The 26254-nt window shown below is 42.6% G+C and overlaps 1 long non-coding RNA gene across 1 annotated transcript in view; it reads left to right on the plus strand.

The window, feature by feature from the left end:
• The first annotated feature begins 612 nt into the window (after window positions 1-612).
• Window positions 613-26254, plus strand: part of LOC142829610 (uncharacterized) — a 33876-nt gene continuing 8234 nt past the window's right edge. Inside the window, exons 1-2 of the long non-coding RNA XR_012904184.2 lie at window positions 613-948; window positions 2267-2353. This is a non-coding gene — a long non-coding RNA (uncharacterized LOC142829610). The remainder of the gene's footprint in view (window positions 949-2266; window positions 2354-26254) is intronic.

The following is a 26254-nucleotide window of genomic DNA, read 5'->3' on the forward strand; positions in this document are numbered from 1 at the left end:
GGGATATGATAGAGGTCTATAAAATCATGACCTGTGTGGAGAAAGTGAATAAGGAAAAGTTATTTACTTGTTCCCATAATATAAGAACTAGGGTCCATCAAATGAAATTAATGGGCAGCAGGTTTAAAATGAATAAAAGGAAGTTCTTCTTCACACAGCGCGTAGTGGATGGAGGAGGTTGTGAAGGCTAGGACTATAACAGGGTTTAAAAGAGAACTAGATAAATTAATGGAGGTTAAGTTCATTAATTGCTATTAGCCAGGACAGGTAAGGAATGGTGTCCCTAGCCTCTGTCAGAGGATGGAGATGGATGGCAGGAGAGAGAGCGCTTGATTATTACCTGATCGGTTCACTCCCTCTGGGACACCTGCCATTGGCCACTGTTGGCAGACAGGATACTGGGCTGGATGCAGGGCCAGCCCACAACATTTTGGCACCTGAGGCGAGGAGCTCAAATGACACCCTCATGCCCTTTGGCTTGGGCCAAAACTTTTAAAAGTCTCATTTCTGTCTTCCTCCTGTTCTACTCCTCTCATGGTACTTGTGACGGGGCAGCCCCGCCCGCGGCGGAGAGCCCCGTCTCGGCCACCCTGTACAGCGGGAGGCCGGGCGCACCCCGCCGCTGCCCACGCTGTTCGGCGGGGGCGAGGAACGCGTCGGTCTCAGGCGCACCGGAGGACGTCATCTGGGCGCCCCGGAGACTAGGCCCCCGTCGCCCCGGCAACGGGCAGACGCCCCGACGCGAGGGGCGGGGACGACGCAGGACGCCGGGGCTGCGTCCCCGGCGCCAACTTCAAAAGGGACCCGCGGCCTCAGGGAAAGGGGGGGAGCCGGACTGCGAGCGGAGCCGAGCGGAGACAGCCCAGCACAGCACCCCCGGCTAGAGGAGCGACGCAGCAGCAGCTGCCCACCGTCCGGCTTACGGATACACCGGACTGCAGCGAGTCGGTGAGCTCGGGAGCAGAAGGGGAAGGAAGCAGCCCAGGGCAGAGTCAGGGATGACTGGTGGGCTGGCGTGTTAAGGGGTCGTACCCCGTCAGCCGGGTTCGGGTCGCTTGGACCAGAACCCTTAGGGCCCTGGGCTGGGGCCCGTGAGAGTGGGCGGGCCCGGGCCCCCCTTCCCCTCCTGCCTTGTTGCGGGGGGGGAAACCGAAGACGAACGTCCGAATAGGAAGGACCTCGGGGACTGGGACTCAAGGACTGCAGTGAGCCCTCCGGGGCAAACGCCATGAGGCGGCTTGGGGGCGCCACAGGGCGCCACGGTACTGCAGAGAGAATACATATGCACCAGCAGCAGACACAATTTTCTACACTCTGGGTCCTAGTGGTGCCTCCCCCCCCCGACACACACACACACAGTCTGGCACCTGAGGAGGCTGCCTCAGTTCACCTCATGGTAAAGCCAACCCTGGCTGGATGGACCTTTGGTCTGACACAGTATGGCCATTCTTATGTTCTTAGAGTACTTCATCAGTATCCTACCTATGTACAGCTTATAACCTATTAGAATTCCCGACCTCCCTTCTAATTTGGCTGTTCCCACCTGTACTAATGCAGCCAGAGCCATGCAGTTTGTTTGGGTTTTTTTAAGCCTGGGAGGTTACCCCATGCATGTTGGCAATAAACAACCATAAATTACTTACTGAAGCAGAAAATTTCTCTGCCAAGTACTGCTCTGCAGGCATATTCTAACCATTATCTCCACATGTGCAAATACTATCAAGTGAAGAGTTTTCTGTAGGTCATCTTGGAAGTCTAAAGAAGTCTGCCACAGCCATTGTCCAGCTGCCATGCTGTATCATTCGGTATCTCTCACCTTCATCCTCTTCCATTCCCAAATTTTTGAAGATAAGGTTGACTTTCCCCATGCACACTCAGGCTCCTGTGAAGGGTAACAGCAGCATCTCTACAGTTAAAATCAGACTTTTCCAGCATACAATAAAAATTATTGTAAAAGGAGAACTATATTTATTCCTTTTATACCTTGCACATTAATTTCAGTGCCTGAATCAGACAAAATTCTATGAAGACTTCTAGGCTCTAATGAGCTCATAATTATTCATTTGCATTTTTTTATCCTTCAGAGACACATCTCACCCTCAAGTGACCCTTGTAGAACAGTTGTGGACTTTCTGTTGAAAGACTGTCTTCTGTGTTTGCTTAGTAATCAGTAACAGAATTAACAGTTGGTGATTCGTAGACCATCATGACCACCACTATCTCCTAGACTCAAATAACTCATCTTTCCCTTTTCTCTCCCCTTCAGGAGGGTGTCTGTTACTTATTAACATGGCTCTTGGCAAGATGGGGAGAGGAGAGCTTGTGGTGTTTATCTAACTCACTTCATTCAAAGGTATGAGGTAGTACACATGTGCAATCTAAACCTAGGATTCCACTAACTCTCTCTAATGACTAACTGAGCTTCTGGGATCTTAAAACACTAATCTATATTAATACACAAATAAAAACATCATTTTCTTCCCATACAGAAAAACTTCCCCATAATAAATGTTTGAATCTTTCTGCAAGGTAAACTTGAATTTGTTTTCAGTTGGAAAAATTAGGCTTAGAGGATATTTTCAAATTCACTTTTTTGCTTCATTGAAAGTTATCTTATGATAACTCACTAATGAGCTATCTTCTTCTTTTGCTTAATTTACACTCACAAACTTGCTGCTGAGCAGGCTGCTATTCAGGCATAACCTTACATACTACTTACCCCCTTCTGTGCCTAAGAAAAAACACTCTAAAAGGCTAAAAATATGTATAAAGTATTGCTCAAGGAATAAAGAGATTTTTCACATATGGGTGTTTTGTTCCCATTCAAATGTTGTCAGCTAAGCAGGAGCCAATCTTTTCACCTTAAACCTCAGGAGTTTTCAATTAATGTTTTATTCAAGAAGCTTTATATGCCCAGCTCCTAAGATCTCTTTCCTACAAGTTTTCTCCCACTAGGGCTTAGTCAGTCTCCTTCAGCTGATGTTTCCCCCAAAGTCAGCCTAAGTTTACACCAGCACAAAGACTTCACAGCTCCCCTGCAATCAGCTGAAATGTAGATGATGGAAACTTCTTGCATCTCTCAGCTGCCTGACTCCAGCATCAGAAAGTTTGTTGTGCTGAATGGGACGGGTAATGGACGTCTCTGGCAGAAGCCTATGGAGAATCTTCTCATTTGCTATATGCAGCAGGAGTTCTTGTCTGTCCTTAAAGCTAACTCGTTATCTTATTAGTATTTCTGGATTTTAAAACTGATATGAATAGACAAGGCTCTGCCAAAATCATTGGATAATGTTAACCTAGAAAATATAGACCTACTTGGCTAGTGTTCTAGTGAGACTAAGAGAAATTCAGAAATAAATTAATAGATGAGATGGTTACACAAGACCTTTGGAGCTGAAAAGGTGTAACAGCAAAGTAATGCACTAGCAAATCAGGACTCTGGTTCTCCTGGCTTGGATTGACTTGTAGGAGGATGACATAGTTATATATGCCCTATTTCAATGGTGTCCCTTGTGATGGGTTTGATTACAGAAATCCCCTTGGGATTGTCCAGGATGAGCTGATCATGCCACTGATGGCTGTCTTCTTGCCCTCTGGGGCTCCTCACCACCCTATCCTGCTGGGCCAGAAGCTGTGGTCTCTCCCAGCCAAGGCACAGAGTTGGGGTTATATCTCCTCCTTGCAGAGCAACTCAAACACTGAATCAGCTTAGCTCTGGAAGGACTGAGCTATGAGGCTGCTGACAACACCCAGGAAACCAACTCCCCCAAAATTCCAAACCCCCAATTATATTAGTCTTACCCCATGTATAAGTTTTACCCAGAGAAAGCTCATAAATACGTTGCCCCCTTTATGAATGAAAGAGAGATATACAAAGTGGTTGCTTCCCTCAGGTAACAATTGTTTACACTTGCTTGATAAACAAAAGTGTTTTATTAAGTATAAAAAGTAGGATTTAAGTGATTGCAAGTGAAAACAGATCAAAATAAGTTAAGCCAAAATAAACAAAACACACCAGTTAATTTGACAGAGTTTATGCTTTCTATTTTTCTCACGAGGATTTAACTTCCACTTTTCAAACGATGCCTTTTTATTTCTCACTGCTTCTTTTACTCGATTGTAAAGCCACGGTGGCACTTTTTTGTATAGTCACACCACCTAGGACTAAATCAAGAATTGCCTCTCCCCTTCTGGGTTCCAGAACTAGCTGCTCCGAGAAGCAGTCATTTAAGGTATCAAGAAATTTTATCTCTGTATCCCATCCTGAGGTGATGTGTACCCAGTCAATATGAGGATAGTTGAAATCCCCCACTATTATTGAGTTTTTTATTTTGATAGCTACTCTAATCTCCCAATTTTTATTAATAAAAATTCCTACAGAGATAAGCGGGTGCTTCTTGAATTATAAGTAAAAGATTGCAGGAACTAGCCCCAGCGTAATAGAGTTTGGCTCTGATATGTAATTTAAGCATATAACCAAGAGTGACCAAACTGCTGTTTGGTGTTATGTGTCACAGATAATACTGTCTTCTTATAAAGCGTATTAATTTTGATAATTGCATGTTCTGATTAAAAATAGTACAAGATATACAAATACTATAGGACTGAATCTACCACTCTGACTCAAGCAAGACTCTCATTCAAGCAAATGAGAGTAGTCATGCTTGAGTCAGAACTTCACAGTCAGGCCTCCATACATAACTGTATGTTAAATTTGTCATTGTCAAGTGTGAGTTTTCTGATTACATCCTCACAGGTATTGAATGTAAGTGACAGAGACTCTATCCTCTGCATAAGCTCTCTGGGTAAAGAATGTGGACTTTTTCTGTGAAACAAAATTCTGGCATCTGTACATGGCTGTTAAGCAGGCAAAATTCCTACTGAAGTCAATGGGAAAACTACAGGATTTTGCTCTGTGGGGGGTCTGTTCTTACTGTGATTTGTGTAAGTCATTTAAATAAGATTGACATGACATGAATAGGATTATACTCCGTGGTCCTGTTTCTGCAAATAATTCAGCAAGAATGTAATTTTAATCAAAAGGGAAGGATGACAACTTGTGTTTGTAACAGGCCAGTTACATTTCTGGCACAGAATATATTTGTTTAATAGAACTATTTAGGAAAATGGGGTGGGCGAACTTTTGAGAATTTTCATCTTTTTTCCAGTCAAGATTTTTCCAGTCAGTTCTAATTGTTAATGATATTTTTACAAGAATATACCGTGAACTATGCAGCACCCAATTTGTAACAATGGAAAACTGTATCCGAAATAATGCAAATAGACACTTGTGAGAGCCAACAGAATTGTTGGGGCCTGGACAAGGCAAGGGTAACAATCCTGTTACCCCCCTTGAAGGGTCAGGGCCATAGGCAGAAGGGGCAGAGTTTGGGCAGCAAGCCCTCAGTGCTACCTGGACTGTTCCACATTCCTTCCCCTACCAGCCCTCATCACTGCTAGAGAACCTTGGGGCCCCTTTGAATCACTGGGCCCTGGTGCAGTTGCCCTCTTTGCCCCTCCCATCTCGCATCAGTGGGCCTAGTTGTCATAGACATGAAGGTTACATTAATCCTTCCTACCACTGCTACAAATGCACATTGTGCTCTGTTTTCTCTGTTGGGCTAAGCCTGACTCTTTACTTTTTCTTTCTTCAACTTTAAATAAAGAGTCTAATAAAATTCATACTGTCTTCTAAGTTTTATAGGATGTGGCAGAACTCTAGTGTATTCTCCAGAGACAGCAGTTTTTCAAAGCAACACAGTAAGCAGTTCTCTGCAAGTCTCTCCACTTCTAGACTTATAGCTTCTTTTATCAAGGATGAGAAAGTGAATAGAGCAAAAAAGGACTGAAAAAAGTGTAATTCTGATATACTCAGTTTGGCACAGTAAGAGCTCCTTTGATGCCGTCAAATCACTAGTGTTCCATATCTTGGCATTCATATCCCTCAGGACAGGGCCTGAGAATGTAGTAACTGCCATCTCAGATAGTTTCTAGAAAGTAAATGGAAAAAGAAGCGTAGTTAAGATCAGAAAGATACTGTACTCTTATTGATGTTTATTTATATATACCTTCTGTATTCAGTATAATATTCAAATGTCTTTCATACAGCACACACTGTTCTGGAAGTTTGCAATAAGCAGAGAATGTATAGCTAGCCAAAGCTACAGTTCTGCTGGATGTGGGTCCAGATAATGGTTCCTTGCGCTTCTACGCATCAAGAGGAAAGGGGCAGAATAGCTATTCCCTCATGTCTTGTGCCCTAATCCCATACACCTGCTTGCATTCCCTGCATGCATAGGGAGGCCAAATAGCACTACAAACAAAAACTCATGTCTCAGGGCATGTCTACAACAGCCAGGGCCTGGCTCTGCTCTTTGTTGGTTTGCCCCATTCGTAGCTGGCAGTAGGTGGTGTGAGTAATTTAAATTTACATTTGTTTTAAATGTGTAGCACCTATGAACCTCCATAGCATTATACCTGTCTCTGGTCCTATGCAGAAATAAGGTTTACAACTACCCACTGTTCAATTGTCTCATCTCATCCCGTATCCTCAGTGCACCATAAGATATGAAATAATCTATCCTTTAAGCAATAAGAGACAGGGAGCCAACTGTAAGGAAAAAGCAGTGTGTGATGTTTAATTGAAGACTATAATGAAATACATATGCACAAAAGGATGGAGTTTAGTGGCATTTTCCTCTTCGAGAGGAATGCAAATGCAGCTGAGTGAAATTGCAAATGAAGCACAGATTTGAATTTCCCGTGCTTCATTTGCATAATTGCGTCAGAGCACTATTTCGAAATACCCTATTTCAAAAAAAGAAACACTGTCTAGACGCGGTTATTTTGAAAGAAAAATCTTCTTTCGAAATTACACTTACTCCTTATAAAATATGTTTTGAGGGTAACTTCGAAAGAAGGGTTTTCTTTCGAAATAACGGCATCAAGACAGCGTTCCTTTTTTCAAAATAGCGCCCGACGCAATTATGCAAATGAAGTGCGGAAAATTCGAATCCGTGCTTCATTTGCAATTTCGCTCAGCTGCATTTACATTCCTCTCAAGAAAGAGGAATGAAGTGTAGACATACCCTTTTACAGTTTATATTCCCAATGTGTATAATTACTGATAGGATGTCAGAACAATATTCTTACTTGGCAATTATATTACACCTTTCAGCTGGGGAGAAGTGCAAGTTACTATATTGCTTTCCTGGCAAATTCTCTGGTAGTCATAGACTTTGGCCGAGACTTTGGCATCTCAAAGAGTTAAGTCTCAGTGTGTGGCACTAACATACTCATCTAGAAACAACCCTTGCAACAACTTTACCATAGCTATAGATAGTGTTCCATCAATTTACCCAAATGTGAAGGTTAACACTTATTTCTTCTTCGAGTGATGTCCCTGTGGGTGCTCCACCATAGGTGCTGGGCTTGTCCCGGCACCGCAGGATGGAGATCTTCAAGAGCTGTAGTTGGCCGGATCATGCATGGATGGGGGCATCTTGTGGCGTTCATGCTCTCCCACACTGCGCGATCTGATTCTAACCAATTCCTCTCAACCGCCTCAGGGTGCAGACGGAGCGAATTCTCTCTCTCTTGTTGACATAGTTTGTGAGATAAAACCAGTTATTTTCTTCAGTTATACTTGTTTCCTGTTACTATTCGCTTATCTACTTACATTCCAGTTTAAATAAAATAAAATAAAAAATTAATAGTGTGTGTGTATGTGTGTATATAGATAGATAGATAGTTAAGTTCTCATTCTTCCCTCTTTCTCTTGTTATAGCCCTTCTATTCTTGTATATAGTTCACCCTCATTCCCATGTATTCAAAAAAAAAGAAAAGGAAAAGAAAAAGAAAAATTCCTGGTTGTCCAGGATTTAAGAAATGCTCCCTTTTCCGTGACACCATGCTTGCCTCAGATGACCATGCAGCATGTATCCGCTGCCTCGGTGAGAGCCATGTACCACAAAAGTGTGTACACTGCTCAAAACTCACGGCTAGGGCTCACCATGATAGAAAAAGGAGGCTCCGGATGATCCTCTTTGATAAGGCTCTCCAGCCTGAAGGATATTCTGACCCCCACCCCTGGAGCCAGTCAACAGGCTCAAAAGAGAAGATCCTCCTCACCAACTAGGGCACCTCCGAAAAAGTCTAAGCCCTCCCCACTAGATCGCTGCCTTTAACTCCTCATGGCAGAACTAGCACGGGGTCCAAGCCAGGCACTTCAGGTCTGAGTGCCCATATAACTACAAGTACAACCAAAAAGGTTGATCCACCAGTGACTTCGCGCCACTTGGCCGCAACTTCGACAATGGTGGCACTGGCGGTCTCCACACTGAAGCCATCGGCATTACCTACGGCGCAGAGCTGCATGCACAGTTGGCACCGTTACGGGCCACGTCTACATCCTCCGAGGTGGGCTCAGTACCGGAGAGATCACCACCTCGTTAAGCAGCACTGACCTCATCACAGGGGTGAGAGGCACCGACCTTGGCACGGGGGGTGAGAGGCACCGACCTTGGTGCCATAGCAAATGGCACCAGCCATCTTCAGCACCAGAGCATGTGGCACTGGTCTCAGCACCAGAAACACTGGCACCTGTGAAGTCATGTGTGAAGATGTACCATCACCGTAGTCTATCCGCAGCTTCTCTGCCTCTCACATTCTCTCCAGCGCCATTGCATTCTCCGCCCCCACCATTCAGGAGGAGAGCACCCTGGCTTTCTAAAAGGTATACTCTTCCTGATAGACTGCCATCTCCCTTTCTAACACCTTGAAGAGATACCAGCAGGTACTATCATCAGCAGGGCTCGCCGAACCGCGGCGAGCCCCACTTGCCAGCCATGCTCTCTGGTGATCTGAGCATGCACAAATCGTTCTGCTCATGCACAGATCGCCCGAACCTGGCTCTTCCGGGTTGCAATCTACTCACCAAGGGTGAGTAGATGGTATTATTTGTCGAGCCCTGATCATCAGTTCTCTGCTTCTCCATCTCCACTTCTGAGAAGATCTTACTCTCCTCCTCCGTCCTTGCGTTCACCAAGATCATCTTCTCGGCATGATTGTAAGAGACATCATCCCTACAGGTGTTCCCCTTCACTGTCCTTTTACTACCACCGGGACTATTATGAGCACCATGATTACCACAGGGAATACTCACCACACTGATGCTGTTATTATTATTCACCCAGATCTCCACCAAGATCTACCACGGGCTACTCCTCCTCCAGACACTCCCCACTCTTGGCTCCTCCATTTCTGGACCAAGACCCACTGCTGCTCCACCCTCCTCCTGCTGATCAGGAGGAGGAACCGTTTACCACAACAGAGTCACAACCACCTGAGGTGTCTCCCACAGACCAGTCTTCCTTGCCAGATGAAGCGGTCATCTCTGGGGACGTCTTCCCACCAGACAACCTACCGCAGTTCCAGGACCTCTTTAAGAGAGTGGCAGTTTCCCAGGAGATACAACTAATGGAGATTAAGGAGAAGCAACATTATTAAAAACCTACAAATGACCCAGAGTGCCAAGCTGGCTATACCCTTGGACGAAGCCATTTTAGAAGTGGCCAATGAACTCTGGCAAACCCCAGCATTTGCCCTTCCAACTAAGAAACGGGCAGACAAAAAGTACTTTGTGCCTCCAAAAGGGTCTGAGTTTTTATTTACCCACCCTCAGCCCAACTCCTTTGTAGTCAACGCAGCGCATCAAAGAGCAAAGGTACCACAATATAAAAACAACACAGCAGACAGGGAGTCAAAGATGCCTGATTTATTCGGGAGAAAGTTGTACACGTCCTCAACCTTACTTCTCAGAATAGCCAACTACTTAGTGCATTTATCAAACCACAACTTTGATAACTACGCCAAGCTAATGGCTCTGATGGAGGCACTTCTGAAATCCAAAAGACCCCTGCTTAAGTCCATCATCCAGGAGGGCTATGCATCCACACAGGCCAGCTTGCAAATTGCCATGGATGTGGCAGACACAGCAGCTAGCACCACAGCTACGGCCGTAGTTATGAGAAGGGCTTCCTTTCTTCAATCCACAGGAGTTCCCAGGGAGCTGCAAACAAAAGTAGAGGACTTACCATTTGAGAAGAACAAATTATTTGGTGAGAATACAGATACAGTCCTCCGTTCTAGTAAGGATTCTAGAACAAACCTTTGATTGTTGGGAATGCACACCCCACCATATAGAAGGAGTTGCTACACACCATTTCAAAGGCACTATGACTACTTCCATACTAGGCAGCAATGGCAACATCAACACCGTCCCTTTGGCCAGTCACGCCACAGTCAACATCACAGACCAATGAGACACTGAAACCTTAATAACCGCACACAGACTCAGCCCGGCAACAAACAGCAGGTTTGACGCCTTGATCAAGAGCAAGCAGACAGCCCCTCCAGACCCCACCCACATCTTTCACCATCATCTAAGGCCCATCACTGGTCCAACATTACCACCAACAAGTGGGTTTTGGAGATAATCTGATCCGGATACACCATTCAATTCCGTTCTCTTCCACCCACAACCCCACCATCCCCATCCCTCTTCAAGGACCCCTCTCACAAAAAACTATGCTTCACATAGAAAGAGTACCACATCAATTCCAAGGGAGAGGGTTCTACTCCCGCTATTTCCTTGTACAAAAGAAAACCGGAGGATGGAGACTTATATTAGACCTCTGGCAACTAAACAAATATCTCCGGAAACAATGCTTCAAAATGGTAACACTAGCCTCCACACTACCCGCCCTGGAGCAGGGTGACTGGTTTGCTGCTCTAAATCTCAAAGATGCTTACTTTCATGCTACAATTCATCCCACACATAGGAGGTTTCTATGCTTCATAATCGGTACAGATGACTTTCAGTATCAAGTTCTACCATTCGGCCTTGCCACAGCACCCAGCACTCCTCAGATAGACCTATTCGCCACCAACGACAAGAAATGTCATCGTTATTGTTCCAGAGAGGGCCTCAGTTACTTAGGGGATGCTTTTCTCCTCAATTGGAATGGTCCCATCCTGTAAACCTCGTTGCATGAGGCGTAAGGGAACGGTCGGAAAAGGCTTTCCTTGTTGACCGATCCCCATCTAGACTGCTGCTTTTTGCCGGCAAAGTGCCACGGCAGCAAAACGCGGCAGCCATTTCTATTCAAATGAAGCACGGGATATTTAAATCCCCAATTCATTTGCAATAGTGATGTGCCTAATCTACATCCCTCTGGGTATGTCTACACTACCCCGCTAGTTCGAACTAGCAGGGTAATGTAGGCATACTGCACTTGCAAATGAAGCCCGGGATTTGAATTTCCCGGGCTTCATTTGCAGAAGCGGGGAGCCACCATTTTTAAAACCCCGCTGGTTCGAACCCCGTGCAGCGCGGCTACACGGGGCTCGAACTAGGTAGTTCGGACTAGGCTTCCTAGGTACTCGTGGTGTACCGGTAGTTTGGAATAGGAAGTCTAGTCCGAACTACCTAGTTTGAGCCCCGTGTAGCCGCGCTGCACGGGGTTCGAACCAGCGGGGTTTTAAAAATGGCGGCTCCCCGCTTATGCAAATGAAGCCCGGGAAATTCAAATCCCGGGCTTCATTTGCAAGTGCGGTATGCCTACATTACCCTCCTAGTTCGAACTAGGAGGGTAGTGTAGACATACCCTCTGTCAGCAGAGGTGTGTAGTTTAGACACACCCTAAGAGTCCATCTTGTGGCAATGACAGCCTTTCAGCATCCAATACCTGGCGTTTCTTTATTCGCCCATCCTCTCACAAAGAGGTTTCTCAAGGGACTAATAAATCTAAACCCTCCTATACGTACTCTCTCCCCATTGTGGAGCCTGGACTTGGTACTTGGAACTCTCGGAGCACCACTCTTTGAGCCACTAGCTACAATTCCTCTCCAGACCCTGACGACGAAGTTGGTCTTTCTCATCGCCATCACTTCTGTGTGAAAAGCTAGTGAGATTTCAGCACTTATGGCGGTACCTCCCGTATACCATTTTTAACAAGGACAGCGTGATCCTGAGATACCATACAGACTTTATCGCTAAGGTCTGCTCGGATTTCCACCTTAACAAACCAGTGGTGCTACCCACTTTTTACCCAAAACCTCATGCCTCATCGCATGAGGCAGCTCTCCACACACTAGACATGCGCAGAGCTCTAGCTTTTTATATAGAGCGCACTAAGGGTAGGTCTACACTACCACCCTAGTTCGAACTAGGGTGGTTAATGTAGTCAATCGAAGTTGCAAATGAAGCCCAGGATTTAAATATCCCGGGCTTCATTTGCATCTTGCCGGGTGCCGCCATTTTTAAATCCCGGTAGTTCGGACTCCGTGCCCACGGCTACACCCGACACGGAGTAGGTAGTTCGAATTAGGCTTTCTAATTCAAACTACCATTACTCATAATGGAAGAGAAAGCCTAATTCGAACTACCTACTCTGTGCCGCGTGTAGCTGTGGGCACGGAGTCCGAACTACGGGGGATTTAAAAATGGCGGCACCCGGCAAGATGCAAATGAAGCCCGGGATATTTAAATCTCGGGCTTTATTTGCAACTTCGATTGACTACATTAACCACCCTAGTTCGAACTAGGGTGGTAGTGTAGACATACCCTTAGACCTTTAGAAAAACAGACAGGTTATTAGTCTTTCTTGCTGAGTGTTCTGAAGGAGAGCCTATATCATTCCAGAGAATAGCTAACATTATTGTTTCCTGCATAACCCAGTGCTATGCTATACGAAATGTGCCACTTCCACAACACCCTAGAGCTCAGTCTACAAGAGCCGTAGCAACTTCCACTGCCTTCCTAAAAGGTGTTCCCCTTTCCGATATCTGTAGGGCAGCCACCTGGGCCTCTTATCACACATTTGCCAAGCACTACGCTATTCAGAGCAGATGGCTTCCACATACTTCCATAGCATCTGCAGTGCTTTCATCCATGAACAGATAGGGGCCTCCGAATCCCACCTTCCTTTCCATGGGTGGGTACTGCTACTCAGTCACCTATGGCGGAACACCCATGGGGACATCACTCAAAGAAGAGTGAACGGAGTAGCTAGTTCGGATTAGGCTTCTAATTCAAACTAGCTGTACTCCTTGTGGAATGAGGAGTACAGCTAGTTCGGATTAGGAAGCCTAATCCGAACTAGCTACTCTGTGCCGCGTGTAGCCGCGCGGCACGGGGTTCGAACTAGCTGGGATTTAAAAATGGCGGCGCCCGTCTTATGCAAATGAAGCCCGGGAAATTCAAATCCCAGGCTTTATTTGCAAGTGCGGTATGCCTACATTACCCTGCTAGTTCGAACTAGCGGGGTAGTGTAGACATACCCTAAGGGAGTTAGTTGACTAGCACTCAAAGAAAGCCAATGGGAATAGGTGTTTATGAAAATGTCATCCTAGAATTGGTGGAATTCTAGGCTACGTCTAAACTACATCCCTCTGTCGGCAGAGGGGTGTAAATGAGACACTTTGAAAGTGCAAATGAAGTGGGGATTTAAATATCCCGTGCTTCATTTGCATAATTGCGTCATGGCGCTCTTTCGAACAAGTGTCATTTCGAAAGTAAAACTGCAGTCTAGATGTGGTTCTTTCGAAAACAGCAGGCTTTTTTTGAAAGATCCTGTACTCCTAATTTTAGTGTTGGAAGAGACCTCAGGAGGTCATAAAGTCCAGCCCCCTGCCGAAAGCAGGTCCAACCACAAATAAATCATCTCCACCAGGACTTTGTCAAGCTGGGACATAAAAATCTTTAGGGATTGAGATTCCACCACCTCTCTATGCAACCCATTCAAGTGCTTTCCCACCCTCCTGGTAAAATAATTTTTCCTAATCTCCAACCTAGACCTCCCACACTGCAACTTGAGACCATTGCTCCTTGTTCTGTCATCCATCACTACTGAGAACAGACTCTCTCCATCCTCTTTGGAACCTCCCTCCCTTCAGGAAGTTGAAAGCTGCTATCAAATCTCCCCTCACTCTTCTCTTCTTCAGACTAAATAAGCCCAAATCCCTCTGCCTCTCCTCGTAAGTTAAGTGTTCCAGTTCCCTAATCATTTTGGTTGTCCTCCGCAAGACTTTCTCCAATGTGTCCACATCCTTTCTGTAATGGCAGGTTAAAAGCTGGAAGCAAAACTCTATGTCTACACTGGCAGGTTCTTGTGGAAGAACAGCCGTTCTTCCGCAGAGCGTCCACACTGCCCACCCACTCTTGCACAAGAAGATTTACAGTAAAGCATGGTAAGAGAGGGCTTCTTGCTCAAGAGCGATGCTCTTTTCTAACAAGTGTAAACTCTTTTACACAAGAGGGCAGTGTGGATGCGTGGCAGGGCTTTCTTGTGCAAGAGAGCATCCACACTTTCATGGATGCTCTTGCACAAGAAACCTTGCACAAGAACCCACCAGTGTAGACATAGCCCAGATGTGGCCTCACCAGGTGAATAAAGGGGAATAATCACTTCTCTAGATCTACTGGCAATACTCTTCCTAATGCACCTTAATATGCTACTAGCCTTCTTGGCTACAAGGGCACACTGTTGACTCATATCTAGCTTCTTATGCACTATAATCCCCAGGTCTTTTTCTAAATAGTTCCTAACCTGTTCTTTCTTCACCGAGGGCTGCCCACCTCCTTCCCATCCTGTGTTGCCTAGTGCAGTAATCTGGGAGCTAATCTTGTCTGTGAAGACAGAGGGGAAAAAAAGCATTGAGTACTTTAGCTTTTCCCACATCATCTGTCAATAGCTTATCTGCCTCATCCAATAAGGTTCCCACACCTCTCCTGACCACCCTCTTATTGCTAACATGCCTATAGAAACCTTTCTTGTTACCCTTCACTTCCTTTGCTAGCTGCAATTCCAAATGTGCTTTGTTTTTCCTGATTACACCTCGGCATGCTCAAGCAATGTATTTATATTCCTCCCTGGTCATCTGTCCAAGTTTCCACATCTTATAAGCTTCCTTTTTGTGTTAAGCTCACCAAGGATTTCAGTGCTAAGCCATGCTGATCACCTACCATATTTGCTTTTCTTATTATGCATCAGGATGGCTTGTTCTGTGTTTTCAATAAGACTTCTTTAGGCTTCCTGTTGGTGGATAGATGCACGCTGTAGGGTGTGATTAAATTTTGTTAAAAATCAACTGGTGCTAATGGCTTTATAGAGTCCTATTTAGTTTACACTAAATTTATTTTGGCTTAGCTTCACTTTAGGAAATGGCTTAAATTAAACTGAACTAAACCTTTCAAACTGAAGTAAGAGTGTCCACCAAGGATTTTGTGATGCTTTAACTAAAACTATTTAACCTACAGCATTATTATGTAAAATTTGCCCTGTTGGATCAGGGCTTAAATATTAAGATTTCTTCATAATGTTTTATGGAGTGACTTATCAAGACATAACTAAGCACTGAACTAGTTATTGGTGTTTGTAATCCATGAATATGAGTGAAAATGACACTAGCTTAATCTTATTTCAATTTCTAACTGGCATAAGATAAAAGGTATCACGTACATCAGGGGTGGCAATAAGTGGCTCATGAGCTGGGCGTGGTTTGCTCTTGGCGGGCTGTCAGATACTTAGATCACAGCTCCCATTGGCTGCAGATTGCCATTCCTGGCCAACGGATGCTGTGGGAAGCAATGCAGACTGGGAAACCACTTCCAGCAGCTCCCATTGGCTGGGAACAGTGATCTGCAGCCAAAAGGAGCAGCAAGTGGCTGAACCTGTAGTTGCACTGGTAAATAAAGCATGTGGCAACTCATCAGGAGGTAACTCCAGCTAACTGCGTCCAGCCAATGGGCCGCGTATTGCCCATGCTGACATAAATCTATGGATCTCTTTACGATTACAGAGTATTTCAGAAACCACAGCATTTTCCCTTACCTCCACTTTGCATACTTATACTAACAGAATTCTATGAGTAATACACTTCTGTAAGTAAGCACTAATGCATAAAGTGGGCTGTGGTTTCTATCAGATAATCGTAACTGTAGGGCACTACATAGCATCAAGCATAATCCGGTGCCTCTCATCCCCTGTAGGGGTGATTATCCTATCACAACCACATAGTCTTTTTTTTAAAATTCCTTTACTCTTCTGGACTTTAATTTTGGTTAAATAAAGTGTATTGTGTGGGTGTGTATATATAAATGTTCTGGTGATCATAGATGACTATTTGTATATACTGTGAAACAGTTTTCACATGGTAAGATTTATACATATTGCGACTTCTTGGCACTGCTGATGGACACAACAGAATGCTTTATCTCATCTAAAATAGTTGTATAGTAATGACATGTCTGCAGCTACAATACAAAGGCACATACTTAAGAGGCTGTTAATGGCAATTTCCAAATAGCTAAACACTAACTTAGTCTCTTTCTGTCATTTCTTATTCCTCTGTTCGACCCTATTAGGAGTAAGTCAGGTTAATTTCTCACCTAATGAGAAATAAGTGAAATGTCACTGAGTTATGCTTTTATAATTTTATGATATTGACTGTCTCTAACCCTTACCCTTGTATTGTCATTCTAAAAGGAATGTGAAAAAAAATTCTGATTTTGTTCCTTTTTATTTAATGCCAAGCCAACCATTTCAGATATCTGTATGCATCTCTGGAGAAACCAAAACAAAATGAATTTAACAGGTTGGGTTAATTGGATAACTGGAAAGGTATTGCTAAAGATTAATGGAAGCTGCAAATGAGATTATACTGAGATGTCAGCTACTTCTGAAACGAGTGTGAGCTTGTACATGCCTCTGCATGTAACTAATAAATATTTCCTAATTGGAAAGTAAATTACTTAATGTGCTTCCTGACAGTGTTTTCATAATGTCAGACTACATCATGATTTTCCTTTGAAGGATCTTTCCTAAAGGGAGTCGGTGCATTCATATCAATTTGAGCTAATCCCTACATGTCCAGCTCTGTTTAACATACTCTTGAGGAAACATTAAAATATATAGCTTCATACCAAGATGGAGACAACATTTGATCACCTTGCTCTTGCAAGCAGACTCATTACATTCATTTGTTGCAATGAAGAATTAGTATAAAACAATTAATGAAAGATAATTAATGTTCTGGTGTACTGCATATGCTTCTAATTGTAAAATCACCTTTCTTTCAATGCAAAGATACCATAATTGTAAGACAGTTGCAAATATTAGAGTACTTTTCAAAACGTTGGCTCAAAGCATCTTGTCCAGACCTAATGTTTTGCTATATTGTGACTTGATAAACTTTACTTTACTAAAAAAAAAAAAAAATGGAATGAACCCCCCCTCCCCCCCACCGATATCTCTTCCCTCTCTTAGAAAAATGTTTTAGCAGCATCATGGGGCAAATAATTAAATAATCCTGTTATGCAGTACAAGAAGTGTGTTCTTGAATGAGTCTGTAAGCATTTCCAAGGAATTTGTTGTATAGTAGCTATAAATTGTGCTAAAGGGTGGGGTGCAGGAGAGAGAACATTTGTAAGAGAAGTTCATCAACTAGGAGTAATGAGATAAAACAGAGCAGGGAAAATGTAGGCCCTTGGAAAATACTATCTGCAGGGTACACTTTTGGTTGTGAAAGTGTTCCAAAGGAAGTGCTAGAAACCCCAGTCAAAGCACTAAAGAATTATGTTAGAGAGAACGACGAGGAGTCCTGTGGCACCTTATAGACTAACTGAAGTGTAGGAGCATAAGCTTTCGTGGGCAAAGACCCACTTCGTCAGATGCATGTAGTGGAAATTTCCAGAGGCAGGAATAAATATGCAGGCCAGGATCAGGCTGGAGATGACCAGGTGGATCCAATCAAGGAGGATGAGGCCCACTTCTAGCAGCTGATCTGGAGGTGTGAATTCCAAGAGAATAGAAGCTGCTTTTGTAGTTAGCAAGCCATTCACAGTCTTTGTTTAATCCAGAGTTGATTGTGTCAAACTTAAAGATGAACTGTAGCTCAGCAGTTTCTCTTTGAAGTCTGGTCCTGAAGTTTTTTTGCTGCAGGATGGCTACTTTTAGATCTGCAATTGTGTGTCCAGGAAGATTGAAGTGTTCCCCTACAGGTTTTTGTATGTTGCCATTCCTAATATCAGATTTGTGTCCATTGATTCTTTTACATAGGGACTGTCCTGTTTGGCCAATGTATATAGCAGTGGGGCATTGTTGGCACATGATGGCATATATTACATTGGTGGATGTGCAGGAGAATGTACCAGTGACAGTATGGCTGATCTGGTTAGGTCCTGTGATGGTGTTGCTGGTGTATATATGTGGGCAGAGTTGGCACTGAGGTTTGTTGCAAGGATTGGTTCCTGAGTTCGAGTTATTATGGTGCGGTGTGTAGTTGCTGGTGAGAATATGCTTCAGGTTGGTGGGTTGTCTGTGGGCAAGGACCGGCCTACCTCCCAAGGCCTGTGAGAGTGAGGGATCATTGTCCAGGATGGGCTGAAGATCACTAATGATGTGTTGGAGAGGTTTTAGCTGGGGACTATAGGTGATGGCCAGTGGTGTTCTGTTGGTTTCTTTCTTGGGCTTGTCCCGTAGCAGGAGGCTTCTGGGTACACGTCTGGCTCTGTCAATCTGTCTCCTCACTTCCTCGTGTGGGTATCGCAGTTTACAGAATGCTTGTTGAAGGTCTTGTAGGTGTAGGTCTCTGTCTGAGGGGTTGGAGCATATGCGGTTGTACCTCAGTGCTTGGCTGTAAACAATGGATCGTGTGGTGTGTCCGGGATGGAAACTGGAGGCATGCAGGTAAGTATAGCGGTCGGTAGGTTTTCTGTATAGGGTGGTATTGATATGACCGTCACTTATTTGTATCGTGGTGTCCAGGAAATGGACCTCCCGTGTAGATTGGTCCATGCTGAGGTTGATGGTGGGGTGGAAGCTGTTGAAATCATGGTGAAATTCTTCCAGAGTCTCCTTCCCATGGGTCCAGATGATGAAGATGTCATCGATGTAGCGTAGGTAGAGAAGGGGTGTAAGTGGACGAGAGCTGAGGAAGCGTTGTTCCAGGTCAGCCATAAAAATGTTGGCGTATTGAGGGGCCATGCGGGTGCCCATAGCAGTGCCACTGGTCTGGAGGTATATGTTGTCACCAAATCTGAAATAGTTGTGTGTGAGGATAAATTCACAGAGTTCAGCCACCAGTTGTGCTGTGGCATCATCAGGAATACTGTTCAGACTAACACTGCTACCCCTCTGTTAGAGAGAACGTATCTGTACTGGCAGGAAGATGGACAACATGACCTAATGAGAATTTGGCTTTTCTAGTTGCTGTCATGTCTGTAAATGAGTTCACAGATATTGCCATACTATGGCTAATGCTTTTACCTATGTGCACACAAGTGTCTACACCATTTTCAACAGCTGCCAGCTGGTATCCAGTTTGCAAGAACAGATTGCCATCCATAAATCACATTTTTACAGTTGGTGTTGTCAAACTTCATGTTCCACAGGGGATTTACTGGGATGAAAATAAAAACATTTCAGAAAGCCACATATTGGTCACAGTAGTGGTAATTCAACAATCTATTGGCATTTTCAAGCTTAGCTTTCTGTAGAGTGCAGTGGTTGTTTTATTATGCAGTCCTATACTTAGGGCTGTACCTACAGAAATAATCTAGCTCTCATTGAGTAGCTTGTGAGGATTTATGTCCTTTCTAAAAGTAACTGCCCAGAATTTTGCTTTAGTATAACTGGAAAGGTTCTTGCTGTCCATATAATACCTGTTCAGTTTTTGTTTTGTTTCAAATTTGTCTTAGTTCTTGGCCTCAGTCATGAGGCAGCAAATCCCCCGGTTAAATATATATCATGACAAATTGTTTCTATTGAATCAGTTTTTTAAAGTTTTTCAGAAAATGAATAGCAGACATTTTAAGGGATTCAGAATGTCAAGTGAAGAGACTGGCATGGAGAAATTTCCATGCAGAAAAAGAGTGAAAATACAGGGACTATTTACCTGAGAGAGGCACATAAAAGAGGACACGATGATGGTATACAAATGGATGTACAGAGAAGGGACAGCAAACAGTATTATTCACTGTTTTCTATAGTATGGGGCAATCAATGAAACAGAGAAGCAATAAAAGTAGTCTCCTAGTCAATCAGTGCACAGCTGCAAGTAAACTCAGTGAATTTTTGCAATCATCAGAAGACACAGCCTTGAGGAGCTTCCTTGGCAAAGCGAAAGCAGATATAATGAACAGATTCACTGGGCCAAATTCACCTTGGGGTGACTACACTCAGTGTAGAGATAAATTCAGCCTGAAGCTCTCTCTGCATTCTTTTAATTGTGAATGACAGAGTCCCTTATCTAGCTAATCAGCCTTTCCGTAGCATTCTCCTTTGTGTGTTTTCTCTCTGAGCATGCTTAGTTACACTAGTAACAAAGTCACCAATCTTGGCTACTTTTCCTATAGAAAGGTTTGGAGGAACTGTTCTGTTTGGGTCCTTGTTAATTGGATGACAGGTTTGTTGCTGAAGTGGTGAGTCAGCAGCGCACTGAAATGGTATGAAAAAACATTTGTTCTGAAATCCACAGTAGGCTTACAGAATGTGAGCCATGTTAGCCTCCTGATGACCTGTTTCCAAAACCACAGAACTGAAACCTTAGGTATAAGGGCAAACTAAAGAAATGTTTTTAGGGTGTGTCTAGACTACTGAGTTTTGTCGACAAAAGTGGACTTTTGTCGACAAAACTATACCTGCGTCTACACTACCGCTGAGTTCTGTCGACATAACGTCGACAGAACTCAGCAGTTTTGTCGACGCTGGTAAACCTCATTTTACGAGGCATAACAGAATTCTTCTGTCGACAGAATTCTGTTATTGCCTGTAGGGTTGTGTCTAGACTACAGGGTTTTGTCGACAAAGCAGCTTGCTTTGTCGACAGAACTGAATGTGTCTAGACGCTCTATGTTGACAGAAGTTTTGTCGACAGTATCTGTCAACAAAACTTCCGTCGACAAAACCCTGTAGTCTAGACGTACCCTTAGACTTGCCAATAAAGAATTCTAGCTAGCCTTGTGGCTGAGCCATAGAAATACGGCATAGCTTGGCAAAATCTATAAAAGTTGGAGAATTTTCAAGTGTTTTAGAAAATAAGTTAGTGAAGCAGGTCACGTCAAACACAAAAATCTCAAATGAAAAGTGTGTAAAACAAAGCTAGATTGATAAAATGAGGGAAAAAAACTATGAACTATTTTTAAATTCTGTAATTCTTTGGCAAAACTTGTGCTTAAAAGAATACATTTGCATGTTTAGAAAAAGCAGTTTTATATTTTCTAAGAGGAGCACGTTCAATTAACCTTTGAATTTATGAAAATTGTACTTATCCAAAACAGTTTTACTAAGGATACCTGAAGATAGCCGTATTGATTGATAAAGTCAATTAGAAAGTGCCTACACTTATCTTTTTTCATCTTTTTAATGCTATCTACCCCACAGCGATAGTGCAGTGACCTCTGCAGTGTTAAGGCAAAGTAAGTTTTCAAATACTTGGAATGTGCAACAGTCAGATGTTATGATTTATTGAGGTAAAGATACTATTAAAGGTTTTGTGTTAGAATGCAGTTTTGATTAAGCTGAGGAGTGTATTGCTTTTGGGTCACTTTTGATGATTGAAGAGACAGAATTATGGAGTGTACGAGTGTGCTATTGACAGCAACATGAGGCTGGAATGAAATACACAAGTCTTTCTCCCTGAATTTCTTATTTTCATGATTTTCAAATATGGGTATAGCCTTGCTGAATATTAATTGTCACTATTTGTCATTTTTGTTTGCTAATATATAAAATTGCCATGTCCATTGCATGGGATATAACCCAAATGAATTCTCCAACAATACAACACAGCATTTTAAACAAATAAACAGTACAAAGAATTTAGGTTTTAGCTATAATTCATGTGACCTGGAAAGTATCAAAATCAGTGTTGTGGAAACAATTCTATAAGTTGAAGCTCTTACCCTTCAGTTAGTTTCTTCTGTGTCCGCACCAATGGAGGGAGAAGCTTCATCTGGTACTGGTATTTATACCTTTTCTTTCCTAGTAAGGATTGATGCCCTGTGGTGAATTCAGGTGTGCTTTTTGGCTTGAAAGTTGCTGCTATCTCTTGTATAGGCTTACTATCTTAAATGAATAATACACCGAAGTTCTTAGAGGTGAACCTACCTCGTGTAATACTATGCTCCTTCATGGGAGTACTGCTTGTCTCCCCACAGTATGGATCTCTGTCCCTAGGGAATATACATCATGGGTCTGGACAGAGGAGGACAGTGATATGGGAAAGAGCTAATGCCTCTCAGGCTGGTATGTGAAGAGAAGAAATTAATAGAGCATGACCCTTCCATACACATGTCCTGGCAATATTATTCTTTCTCTTCCCTTCAACCACATTAGGTCTCAGTCCTACTGGTAGGGTGGGACTAGGTGGCAGTGAAACTAGTTCAGATGCACTTAGGTTAAATAGCACAGCAGACTTAAATCTTGATAGTCCTCACAGCTGCTCACTTATAATAATGTCATTGCTCCCCTCTGCACCTCTTTTAAAAAACTAGCTTTTCTTCCTAGTTTTAAATGTTCAACATTATAAAGAAAGCATCTGCTGGTTATATCACTCTTGGTAACCCTGGTAACCAAATGTACTTTTTACTATGTACCCAACCTAACATTAAAAGGTAAATTCTGTAGCAGCTTGATCATTGTAAGCTAGACCTTTTCAAATACATTTTTAGACCTCTCAGTAATTACTGATTCTATATAACGTAATTTTTCTGTCCTATTAAGAACCCAACAATATAGTCAGTTCACAGTTTTATTTATTCCCTCCTCCTGAAACTGTTTTATCCCTACTGTAAAATCAAAAAATAACAGTCACACACACACATACACACACAAACATGCAGTATGTTTCCAAAAAAGATGCAATTTTAATATTGTGAGGCTCCAAACCATGTATGGAAACAACTCCAATTCTTAGTTAAACTATGACATTCTTCCCTCCTCCTATCATATACTTATAAGCCTTACTTTGAAAAAGTTGTGTGTTTTTCTCTCTGCCAACAAATTAAGTTTTAAGGACAACAGCATCTGGATAATCTAATTCATTTTTTTTCAAGAGCAGAAGTTGTTTCCTCAGTTGATACTTTAACCCTGACCTCCTCAACTATTTCTCTGGGTTTTGAAAGTCTCTTTTGTGTATGCATATTTCTTCTTTTGTTGTGTCAGACACATACTAACAACAACTATGTAGGAAGAATCATGACACAGATTTACTTTTGTGGATAACCACAAAATTATATCCATTAGTAGTGGGGCTACTCATATGAATAATCTCTCCCAAGCATAAATAACTCATTGACATGAGTTGGGCCCATTTTATTGACATGTGAAAAAGTAAGTAACAGTTGATAGCACTGTTGCACCTGAGAGAGGTGGCAGAGTTATAGGCAAACTAAAATGATATGAATGTTTTGCTGGAGTGAAATTGTGAGCTTGCTAAAGGCTGTTTTCTTCCTATGCACTGACCTATAACTAATCCACTGGTTAGTTTGTGCAGAAGATCACGAGAATGAGATCAAACTGATTAAAACCCACATAAGAAATCTAGATAAGATCCATAATATTTTCCTCCACCCAGAATTTCACTTTAGAAAAAAAAAGAAAACATGATTCTAAGTTTTCAGGGGAAAGAAGCTTTACTCACCACTAGCTATACCAGCATGGGCTGATGATTGATTTGGCTTGTCTGACAAAGCAACTACCTAGGCATCTTGAGGCTTTAATTGTAAGTTACAGTTGCAATGATATGCACATGCAGCGTGAATCTCCCCACTGAGAGGAGACTAACTGACCTATACCCAGGCCTACACTTGGGGAAGAAAGTTAACTGAAGATATGTGACAACAGCTACAAGAATAGTGTAGGTGGAATCAACGTACCTTAAGCAGAATTTCTGTGGCGTCACCACTGCAACAGGTCGATGGGAGAAAATCTCCTGTTTATTCCTTTACAGCTCATGACTCTGCAGTACTAGGGTCGATAGGGACAGGGAAGTGTGTGCCATCAGTGGTCCATTTAGTGGGTCCTTACTAGACTTGCTAAATCAAACCCTGGAAAATCAATCTTTGGAGCATCAATCTCCAGGTAAGTATAGAAAAAGTCTAAGCCAGCTGTTCTTTCTTTTTGGCATCCGATACAGCATCCTGTTCTGCTTTCTGAAAATGGAGCATTCACACTGAATTAACCTTGGGCAAGATGAACTGTCATCAGTAAAGGAATTAACTTGTCTGATTTTGCAACTGTGATGTGTCTATAACAAAACTAAGCATGCATATTATAATGTACAATCTTTTACAGCATCCTCTTTTCTTCCACTAGTTTTCCTTTGGGTTTGAAGAAATGACTAGATGGGAAGAACAGATAATACAGTACTTAAGGAACAAGCCTGAGGTGGTTTCAATTCTTTTCTGTGTCACAAATGTCCTGTATGACTTTGGGCAAATCATTTAATTTTCCTATATCTTAATTCCCCATCTGGGAATAACATTAGGGATAGTAGTACTTCCTCCTCCACCCCTGCACAGGAGTGTTGTGAGGTTAAATATATTAATGACCAAGAGCTTCAGATGATGTCATAAAGGGTGCCATATAAAGACAGGAATATTACACTTATTTCTCATCCCTTATTATGTAAATTTGGTATGAGAACAATGCAAACACATTTATACAATTGGAAGCTACTACTTAACTCATGCATACAATAGTAAAATTAAGGGCGTTTTGTACTTTCCCAATTTTTCTGTATGTTAAATAGAGGTAAATAACATGGTTTCAAATCCAAGATAGTGAGTAAAAATGACAGCATTTTTACTACACAGTTACTTCAGAAAAACTTTGTTTAATGCCGTACAATACACACTGATAGATGTAAGGATTGTTCGAGTTATGCAGAACATTCACAGGAAGAGAGCAAAGACCTTTTACTTCCTTTAATATTCTGCTCCTCCTTCCAGTCACTCAGTCTCTCTAAATAAAGAACATGGTGGTTTCATTGTACACACTGAACATGGGTAAAGCACCTTCATTTTTTTCTGTAAAACCGGCAGCAGTTGCTGCCATAGTAATACTCCTACACTAGGACAAGTGTGCTCCTAGAGTGACACCTGGTGGCCAGAAAAAGGAACAGCAAGATATTTCCCTATCATTCTATTTTCCATTCACACCTCTCTCTCTCTGTTTACTTAGAAGACAGTAATCACTAATTGGAAATACATTACTGTCGATGTTAAATAGGTTATTCTTTAATGTATAGAAGAGAATGTATAGAAAGTCCTCTCAAAATTATACAAAACATGCAATTGGGACATTTACTATCTTTAATACAGCTGCATGAGGCTATAGACAATGTTTTCACAATTCCCTGTGTGGAGTGTTTTGTTTCTTTTCTCTATGCCTCATTTTGACAGCAGCTATGGTTCAATATATGGCAGCATTTCCAGTGCATAGACTTTCTAGATTTAGGACTCAGCTATAAACAGTTACTCCAAAGTGAAGAATAAAAAATGACACCCTTTTAAAATACTACTTTAAAAATAAATCCATTTGGCTGCTAAATTATAAGGATGAAAAATAAATTAAATCTGCAGACTCAACATTTGCTGCACTAATAACTCAGAAATGTCTTTGAACTAAAAACATCTGGCAACTGTTTAGTTAAAAGCAATTAAGATATATCTGATGTCTAAAAGCAGCTTAGTAACTAAACACCAATAAATACTTTACCTGAAATGTTATTCAAAGCATAAAGGCTTGCAGCCTCAAGTTATTCAGATAAAAAATTGAAAGCAGATAGATTAGAAGCTTTTTTGTGGAGGTGTCTGAACAATGGTAAACCATGTGAGGAAACAACCCTGAAAAAATATGAACATTGCAGACACTTGAAGAAGAGCACTTAAAATTGATTAAAATATTTGATGCTCTCTGGTCAGCTTTGAAATGCACTGGCTTTAGAAAAAGGGAGGTATGAGCGGTAACCCAAAGTAGGCTAAACCCCAATGAGGATCCAATAATCTCAGGATTTCCCTTGTGTAAAGGAGATACTTTGGGTGGCAGAATGTTTTATGACCCCTGCAACACTGCTCTACCCTGCTGCTAGTGTAGGGACACGCTTCCACTCAACAACTAGGAGGTTTGAAGTCACCTTTGCATCTTCCCCATCTCAGCACAGCTTGAACATAGCTTAAGATCAGAGCTAA

The sequence above is a fragment of the Pelodiscus sinensis genome, chromosome 4, assembly GCF_052426305.1.
Source record: "Pelodiscus sinensis isolate ZL-2025 chromosome 4, ASM5242630v1, whole genome shotgun sequence".
NCBI classification, from domain to species: Eukaryota; Metazoa; Chordata; order Testudines; family Trionychidae; genus Pelodiscus; species Pelodiscus sinensis.